The sequence below is a fragment of the Loxodonta africana genome, chromosome 16, assembly GCF_030014295.1.
Source record: "Loxodonta africana isolate mLoxAfr1 chromosome 16, mLoxAfr1.hap2, whole genome shotgun sequence".
NCBI lineage: Eukaryota > Metazoa > Chordata > Mammalia > Proboscidea > Elephantidae > Loxodonta > Loxodonta africana.
This window is the reverse complement of record NC_087357.1, coordinates 8,112,095-8,120,869: the sequence shown is the minus strand read 5'-3', so window position 1 is coordinate 8,120,869 and position 8,775 is coordinate 8,112,095. Positions and strand designations below refer to the sequence as shown.

Below are 8,775 nucleotides of genomic sequence, written 5' to 3'. Positions count from 1 at the left end.
TTTGAACTTCAAGGTCACCCATTATTCTTGTGTTGAGTTATCTTTGATCCACCATCTTCTTTCTAATGGCTTTGGTCTCTTTATCTTTTTCCTCTGCATTCACTTTGCCTTTCCTTCATGATGATAATTCATTCTTTTATCCATGTCTTCTTCTAACTTACATATTAAATATGAAATTGTGTGGTTTGGAGTCCCAATTTGTTTCCGTCCCTCTGGAGTCCTTCTGTTCATCTCCTCTTGGTTGTTTTATTATCTCAGAATTAATCCCTTCTTATTGTAAGTTCTAGAGGAGCCCTGGTGGTACAGTGGTTAGGAGCTTGGCTGCTAACCAACAGGTCAGTGGTTCAAACTTATCAGCCACTCCACAGGAGAAAGATGCAGCAGTCTGCTTCCATAAGGATTTACAACATTGAAAACCCTATAGGGCAGTTCTACTTTGTCCTATGGGTTCACTACGAGCCAGAATTGACTTAAGGACAGTGGGTGTATTGTAAGTTCTTATATAGCATAACACATGCAGGGGAAATTGCTTCCATTCATGTCTTCCTTTCCTTTTGCTATATGTTGGCATAGTTCTCATATCATTTCTTTTTTTCTTGCTTATCCTTGAATAGACAGTTCTATCTGACCTTTGGTTTACTCTAATACTGTGTGGGTGAATTCCCCCTACATCCTTCTCACCATATCTGGGATTACTTTGTCTTATCTTCTCCAAGCTTTTGTATTTGACTGGAGTCATTATTTTTCCTGAGTGCATACAAGAAGGAAAGAATGACAAAACACCTAACTAAAATTGGGCTAAATTCACATAAATTTGGGTTAAAGGGAGCCTCATGCATTACCTGCGGTAGATTAACCAGTAAGCAAGGTATGCACAGGCTTCGTTGTGTTCACTTACTAATTTGTAATGAACAATTTCACATGGAACAATTTAACAAGTAAACAATTTCAAAGATGTGGTGAAAACCAGGCGAAACTGTGCTCTACAGGTTAGTAATTAAGTACAAGTAAGCCCATGTGTTTTGTTTAGTGGGTAATCCTTCCCTTTGCATAACTTGATGTGGCGCCTCAAGGACTTTGTCTTGTTCTCTCTCCATCTCTTGATTGTGCTCCCCTTGGCTCTGCTCCTTAGTTCATGGACTTTCATTCTTGTCCAGAATTGTATTCTCTCAGCCTTAAGTTCACAGCAAAAAATCACATGCCTCTAGCCCAGAAATCTCATGGCATCTATATGGGACTAATGTAGTTATACACCCACAGAACAAGAGTTGAGGAGGAATTAGTTTTGATTCATTTTGAGTTTGGAGAAGGCCAAGTCCATGATCTTCCTTCAATCAGCTCTGCTGATCAGGGTCTCTCTGAAGTCAAGAGCCTTTTCCAATCAGGCTGAGCAAGCTCACAAGACATTACAATGGAGACTGTCTTGCCCTCTGTTATTAGTAAGAGGCGTGAGACAGTCCAGGCGCAAGAGCTGCATGAGGGATGGGCTAGGGTAGACCAGGACTGGGTATGGGACAAATGAATATTGCTATCAGAGTCCGTGGTGAAGAAGCCACCCAAGTGAAGAACAGACTGGAATGTGAAGATCACAGATAGGAGGAGAGCAAGATCCAAAGCTAGGACAAAGGTCAGCACCAGTGCCTAGTGGCTGGGAGGTGGCTCTAGCTCAGAGTTTCCTACCATTCAGTCATTCAGGTTCCACTGTTGCAATGTTTGCCACATGCGGTTACCATCTTGAGTATTATTTCCTTCATGATTTTCTCTAAATCAGCTTTTTACAAACTTAAATAAGTGAATGTAACACGACACTATCTACATTAACCTCGTTGTAACAAAATCACAAATGAGGTGCTAATTACTTTTTTCTAATATACATGAAAATAAACAAGCAAATGAAATAAAAAGCGGCTATCCTTTACTGCCTCCAACCCTCTCCTGACATCCTTCCACACACACCACTGCTATGGGAAAACACTGGACGAGCTGACAAAACCCATTGCCCACTGCCATCAAGTCGATTCCAACTCATAGCGACCCTATAGGACAGAGTTGAACTGCCCCGTAGGTTTTCCAAGGAGCAGATGGTGGATTCAAACTGCCAACCTTCTGGGTAGCAGCCACAGCTCTTAACCACTGTGCCGTCAGAGCTGGATGGGCTCCTACAGAGAAGGAAAGCGGTCTTACACTTTCCCAGAATGCACTGGGACTGCTCTCTCTCTCTCTCTCTCTCTCTTTTCTTTTTTTTTTGAAATTTGGGGCTGCTGGTTTCTTCCGTTTATCAGAAATGTTATTAAATATCAGTGACTTAAAAAATAATAATCACAAACAAATACATACCTTACAGCACACGAAGCTCTAGCATTTATAATGGGATTTGTTACTATTTTAAATTAATTCATGTACATTTGTGCTTTTATTATAAAATATATGTAGTTTATATGGGATAATTTTAATAGAAAGATTGCCTTAAGATGATCATAATTTTCCATTAAAGAGGTAATGGCTTTTATTCATAAAAGCGTTTCTGAGCAGTTCAGTGCCTCAGGAAATGAAACATTTAAAACTAAATTTCTACCCTGTTTTAATAACTGATAAGAAACAGCTGCCTATATCCTCGTCCCCAAGGGAGATTTCTTAGAATCCCAATGCTGCATCATACTTACCCCGTGACCAACTTTTCCCTCGATTCCTAGAGAAAGTCGAAAACATACACGGGGTGAAAACTCCAAGGATAATAAGTCACTCCACAAGTGATAATGTTCTGTGGATTATGGACCCTGATTTCATGATAAGAAAAAAAAAAATGTCATGTCCTTACGTCAGGAATCTATCAATGGTCTTATAACTTCTCAAAGTTGTGGTAAAAATAGACTTTTGCCAAAGGGTGAGGCTTTCTGCGAGGCTCTGTGATGCTGGGGTGAGGGAAAGGAGGGTGTTTCAAGAGTAACAAAACGACCTGAAGCTCATGAGAGGTGCTGATTGCTTCAGCGTTGGGCCTTCCAATGGTACCAACTGAAATTTCTAGATACCAGTTTATTTAGAGGTTTGAACCAATTTTTGTTAATCATATTAGAAGAGAGCTCATCAATGGCACTTGCCACTGCAGGTGAGAAGGACGTCTGCTCTCATGGTTATATACGTGAGGACTTGCCTCCAAATGAGCTACACACACATATACACACGTGTGCATGCGTGTACTCCAAGCATTGTTTATCTAGTTAAAAAAATCTGTGTCTTATGACCAAGAAGTCTATACTCAAACACACTTCCATATGTGTGAAATGCCTATATACTATATACACAGGGCCCAAAACACTGGCTAGTTGCTCTGGATAGTAAGAGACTCGTGGAAGTCCTGGGAGCCCAGAATAGGACTAGCATTTGGGGGGTTGGTTCTGATGGGCAGGAGGGGCAGGGGGAATGAAGACGGTTGAGAAGCATAAAGGGTGTTCTGTATCAGCAATCAGCACAACCCTGGCACGAGATGCCTGTGAAAACACCTTTCAATGTGACAATGATGAATGTCTTCAGACTTTAGAAGAAGTCAAGGGATATTGTTAAATTCCTAGAAGAATATTTAGGGTCTGACAAAGAGGAAGATTACTGGGATGGAAGAGCCATCTGCCTTCTCTTGTCACCAGGGCTGTTGGCTTCCCACTGGCACAGGTCTGAGGAAGGCCACTCCCACCTCGCCTTACAGCCTGGCAGCCTTAACAATCCAAACTGAGCTCATCAGAGCTGAGAAATTACTGCCTTTGTGTAAACAGGGCTGGCTCTGCAGGCCACAACCGTGGGGAAAACCCAGAGCTGGTGATGTCATTGGGCCACCTGGCCCCACCCCAACCTCGGCTGTTCCTTAAGGGCACACTCAAAAGAGAGCCACCGCCCCTTTGGGCTCAGGGGCACAAATGCCTGCCCTGCCAGCTGGGGCACACAGACCTCCTCTGCTCTCTCAGCCCACACGCTTTGTTGTTGTTGTTGTTGTCGAGAGTACACACAGAAGAGCATTCACCCATTCAACAGTTTCTACACGTACAATTCAGTGACATTGATGACATTTTTCGGGTTGCACAATCATTTCTCACCCTCCTGTTCCCAGTTGTTCCTCTCCCCCACCCCGTTATCATAAACTCACTACTCTCTAAGCTTCATATCTCATCTTTCAAGTCGCTCTTGTTAGTTTGATCCCGTATAGATAGTTCTTAAAACAGCACAATGCTCAAGGCAGACATTCTTTACTAAGCTAAACTATTGTTTCGTTTGGAGCCCTGGTGGCGCAGTGATTAAGAGCTCGGCTGCTAACCAAAAGTTGGCCGTTGACTCTACCAGCTGCTGCTTACAAACCCTGTGGAGCAGTTTTACTCTGTCCCATAGGGTCGCTGAGAGTTGAAATTGAATCCATGGCAACGGGTTTGCTTTTGGTTATTTGGTTTAAAGAAGACTTCAGGGGATGTTTTTGGTTTAAAGCTTTGACATAGTATCACCTGGCTCTCAGGTGTTGTATCGGGAGCTCAGGCTGGAGAGGTGACAGGGACAAGCACAGCCAGCACCTTCCTGGAGTTTACAGCCCTGGAATGGGTGGATGACAGAAACCAAGCAAGTGAATAAAGACACAAATAATCACAAACGGGGGTGTGGGCTTGGATCAGTATGGGGGCCAGGTTGAGGGAAGGCCTCCTTGAGGGAAGAAGAGCCTCGGGAGAGGGAGCTGCTAGTATGAAGGGCCCAGGTGGGAAAGACCGTGGCCCAGAAGCCGAGAGCAGACCCTGTGGCTGGAGCACTCTGAGTGGGGGCGAAGGGACAGCTGGGAAGTCAGCAGATGCTTGTAGGCCCAGGCCGGGGCTTTGGGGTTTATTCAGAGCGGGGGTTTTTCAGAGGGCCTTGCAGGACCTGGTTTATGTTTGTAAACCTCCCTCCCCCTCTTGCCCCAACCGTGTGAAGGGTGGGTAGCTGGGACAGAGTATGTCTGAAAGAGAGGACCATCACAGTTCTCAGAGAGATCTAGGCAGAGGAGACAGAGAGAATGGGATGCATTCAAGGCACATTTTGGATCTAGACGGGCGGTGGACTTGGAGACAGACTGGAGGTGGGGATAGGGGCAGAGGCAGAAGCAGGGGAGATGGGAGACCATGAGTATCAGCAGAAGGCGAGACAACCAGGAGGTGCTGAGCTCAGAGGAGAGTTCTGGGGAGCTGTGTCTTTGATAGTTAGCCCCATACAACCAACCAACCTACAACCAGTCAGTTGCATCCAGCCGAATGACTCACGGCCTCCCTATGTGAGTCAAAGTAGAACTGTGCTTCATAGGGTCTTCAATGGCTGTGACCTTTTGGAAGTAGATTGCCAGGCCTTTCTTCTGAGGCACCTCTGATGTACTCCAACCTCCAACCTCCACCACCCAGGAACTCCTAATCCCATCTCCTGGTTGTTTAAGGCCTCAGGCTCCACACACCCCCAGGGCAAGTGTTTGGATAGGGCTGGAAGGAAGAAGGTTGGGCTCTAAGGTCTCCCCTGTGTCTCAGAGTGCTTTGTGCCTGCTCATGTTTTCAGAACCAAGATGACAACACATGTCATAGGCATCTTTTGTGACCTCCCGATGGAATTTCCTTTTCTCTGAAACCTCCTAAATAGTTAACATAGGATCACCTGGAAAGAAGTCCCCATGGACTAGAGATTTCATAGCTGTCTCAAGCAGAACTGGCCCAGAGCTTGTCCCCAGCCACGCTGCTTCCTGTTCCTCACCAAGGCTGGGTGGGAAGGGCCTTGCCTTTTTCCCCTTGTCTGAGCACCTGTCAACACCTTGACACCTTCTACGCGCACCCATGTCCTGGCAGTGGGGACCGGGCCGGGGTCTTCCCGGAAGGGGCCCCCACACTGGGGTAAACCTCCCAGTGGCTGGGTCCTTCCGGGCCTCAGGGCGTCCCTGCCGGCGGGCGACGGCCAGGTGCGGAGGCCCCGGGTGCGCTCCCCGCGCCGGGCACCAGGCGGCGCCCCGCTCCTCCCGCACCGGGCCCGCCCCCGCCGCCGAGCCCAGCGAGCCGAGGCGGCGACCCGGCCGGACAGATTTCCGCTCGGCTGCGGGCTGGCGGCGCCGGGACCCGCTGCCTGCGCGCGTCCCCACGACCCTCTCCTCCGGCGGGGACAGCGGCGCCGGGAGGGCGGCGAGCGCCGGGAGATGCGGAGCCGCAGCGGCGGCGCGATCAGCGCGACTGGACCGGTGCCCCCGAGGTGAGCCGGCGCGGGGCGCGGGCGGGTGGCCTCCTGGGGCGTGCGCCCCCCGGGTGGCCGTGCGCGCCGGGCAGCCGGAGCAGGCCGTGGCCGCCGCCGAGGCAGCGGCAAAGGGAGGGAGGCCGCGCGGGCGCCGGAGCCGGAGCGCGGTCCCTGCCGGCCCGGCGCGCCCGGTGTCAGCGGCGGGGGACCGCGATCCTGGCCACCCGCGCGGCGCGCCCCTGCCAGCAGCCCCAGCCCAACTTCGCGCCTGCAGGGGCGGCCCTCGCGCTCCTCTCCATAAACAGGGGGCAGTGCGTGGGTCTGCAGGCGGCGACAGGGCGAGGGGGCTAGAGGCCGGAGTGTGCGAAAGCGGCGAGGCCGAGGGGGTGCCCGCGGCGTGAGGGGCTGCGCGCGACAGGGGAGGGGACAGGAGCCTTTGGAGAAAGTGCTCTGAGTTGCACCAACTCCTGGAGGGGAGCAGAGCGGGGCTGGGTGCGGCGGGAGACCGCGAAGGGGGGAGGCCCCTCTGACCCGCCAGGGTGTGCGGTGATGGAGGTTGGCCTGTCAGTGCACCCGGGGACAGAGGCCAGTGCGGTGCCATTTCCGCGCGCTCCCTGGGACCATCTGGGAAAGGCCCGTGACCGCAAGATGGTGAGCCTGAGCCAAGCCCGGCGGAGACTGTGCTGGACCTGACCTAAATTCCTTCCAGGCACGGCAAGCGTTTCTAGAAAGGTGAAGAAATATTACTGGCAAAATTAGGATATTGATTTGTTTTCAGTTACCGCCGACCACTCTGCAGAGTTCGGTCCAGGAAACTCAAGGGAAAGAGAAGAGAGCGCTAAGCTGGTGTGTCAGATGGAAGGTGGTTGAGCTGAGTGAAAACCAGCCAGGAATGGGAATACTTTTTACAAATCACCGAATTCATGTCCCTTCAGCTGCTCTTGACCTCAGGCACACCTTGACCTTGGTGTGGGAGGTCTTCCTGTCCCAAGTACAACATGAAATAAAGGCCAGTCAAGGTTTTTTTCAGCAAAATAAAGACCCATTCTCATTTAAATACAATGCCCCAGAATGATGCATTAAGCCAAAACCAACCACTTGCCCTCCCCTCGATTCTGGTTCATGGCAACCCCATGTGCGTCAGAGTAGAATTGTGCTCCATAGGGTTTTCAACAGCTGATTTTTTGGAAGTAGATTGCCATGGCTTTCTTCCAAGGTGCCTCTGGGTGGACTTGAACCGCCAACCTTTCAGTTACCAGCAAGTGGGATAACCATTTGCACTACCCAGGGACTTCGCATTAAGTCAAAAGACCAAACCCGTTGCGGTCAAGTCGATTCCAACTCATAGCAACCCTACAAGACAGAGTAGGAGCACCTGTTGGATTCGAACTGCCGATCTTTTGGTTAGCAGCCGTAGCTCTTAACCACTAGGCCACCAGGATTAAGTCAAAGGAGGCCTGAAATAGTGGGATGCAGGTGTCTGAGGCAGGCTGCTGGCCACCACGGTCACTCAGCCTTCCTGGCGCTGAGCTCTGTGGGCAAATCAGGCTGAGGTGTGGGCTTTCTGAGCAAAGATTCTGGGCTTTTGAAAAGTCAGGTGGTGACCAGAAACAGGCCTAAGAGGTAAGGGGTGCCATGAAACAGCCCGGTGGCTGATGGGCCTGCAGGTCGAAGTCTTTGTTCCTTTGTGTTAGTGATACCTGTGGCTCAGCACCACCACCCCCCACCCCCAGAAAATGTGTTAGCATGAGCTAGATTTGTCTCTTTGGATTAATTCAGATGGTTTTAGATTTGAAGACAGAACTCCCCACTCCCCCCACCCCCATCACTCCCAGCCACATTAGTTGTGGGAAGTCGATGGGGGAGTTACTGTCACTTTGTGGCGGCTTCTGGAACTCCTGTGCAGACGCAAAGTGAATATAAAGAAATACACTGAGCCCACAAACCACACACCAAGGCCACTCCTCTCTTTTTGGGGGGGATACCTGGCCCAGAGAGATCTGTTCCCTGGGTCAGCACCCCAACCGAAGCCTGGAGGAGTTCCCGCAGCTTTGTATCCTAAGGAGTGACCTCCCCCCAGGGATGTCGTGTGTGCAAATTATTCACCCTGAGAGGGCTGCCATGGGCGATGGTGCAGGTGCCTGGATGAGCCTGGGGTATAAAGGGGATGGTGAAGCCTGCACAGCAGTGGGAAGCTGGTTGGTAACGAAGCTGAAATGTGAATTCAAGTCACCAAAACTTGCCTTTCCCCGGACTGTCCCTCAGGCGGCGCACTTCTCTCCGTCTCCACCACCGTCTTCCCAGCCTAGGACACCACCCTTTATTACAGTTCCCTCCCCTGCGGGTTCTCACGCTCAGCGGCCCTTGACGTTTCTCCTGGTATGGCTCCAATGCCCCCTAACTCCACAGGTCCAAAATCAAGCTTATGATCTCTCCCTCTCAACCCAGTATTTCCCAGTGTTGTCTTTATCCGCTGAGTTACGCCAGCCTCCACCTGCTGCAGAAAGATAAGCTGGACTGAGGTTCCCCTGAGGCAATACCATATCCTCAGCCCTGAGCAAAGTG

The 8,775-nt window shown here is 50.3% G+C and overlaps 1 protein-coding gene across 1 annotated transcript in view; it reads left to right on the top strand.

Moving 5' to 3' along the window:
* Positions 1–6,164: 6,164 nt before the first annotated feature.
* PTPRE (protein tyrosine phosphatase receptor type E) overlaps positions 6,165–8,775 on the top strand; it is a 170,123-nt gene continuing 167,512 nt past the window's right edge. Inside the window, exon 1 of the mRNA XM_064269184.1 lies at positions 6,165–6,228. The gene's annotated coding sequence lies outside the window, so the exon portion shown is untranslated. The remainder of the gene's footprint in view (positions 6,229–8,775) is intronic.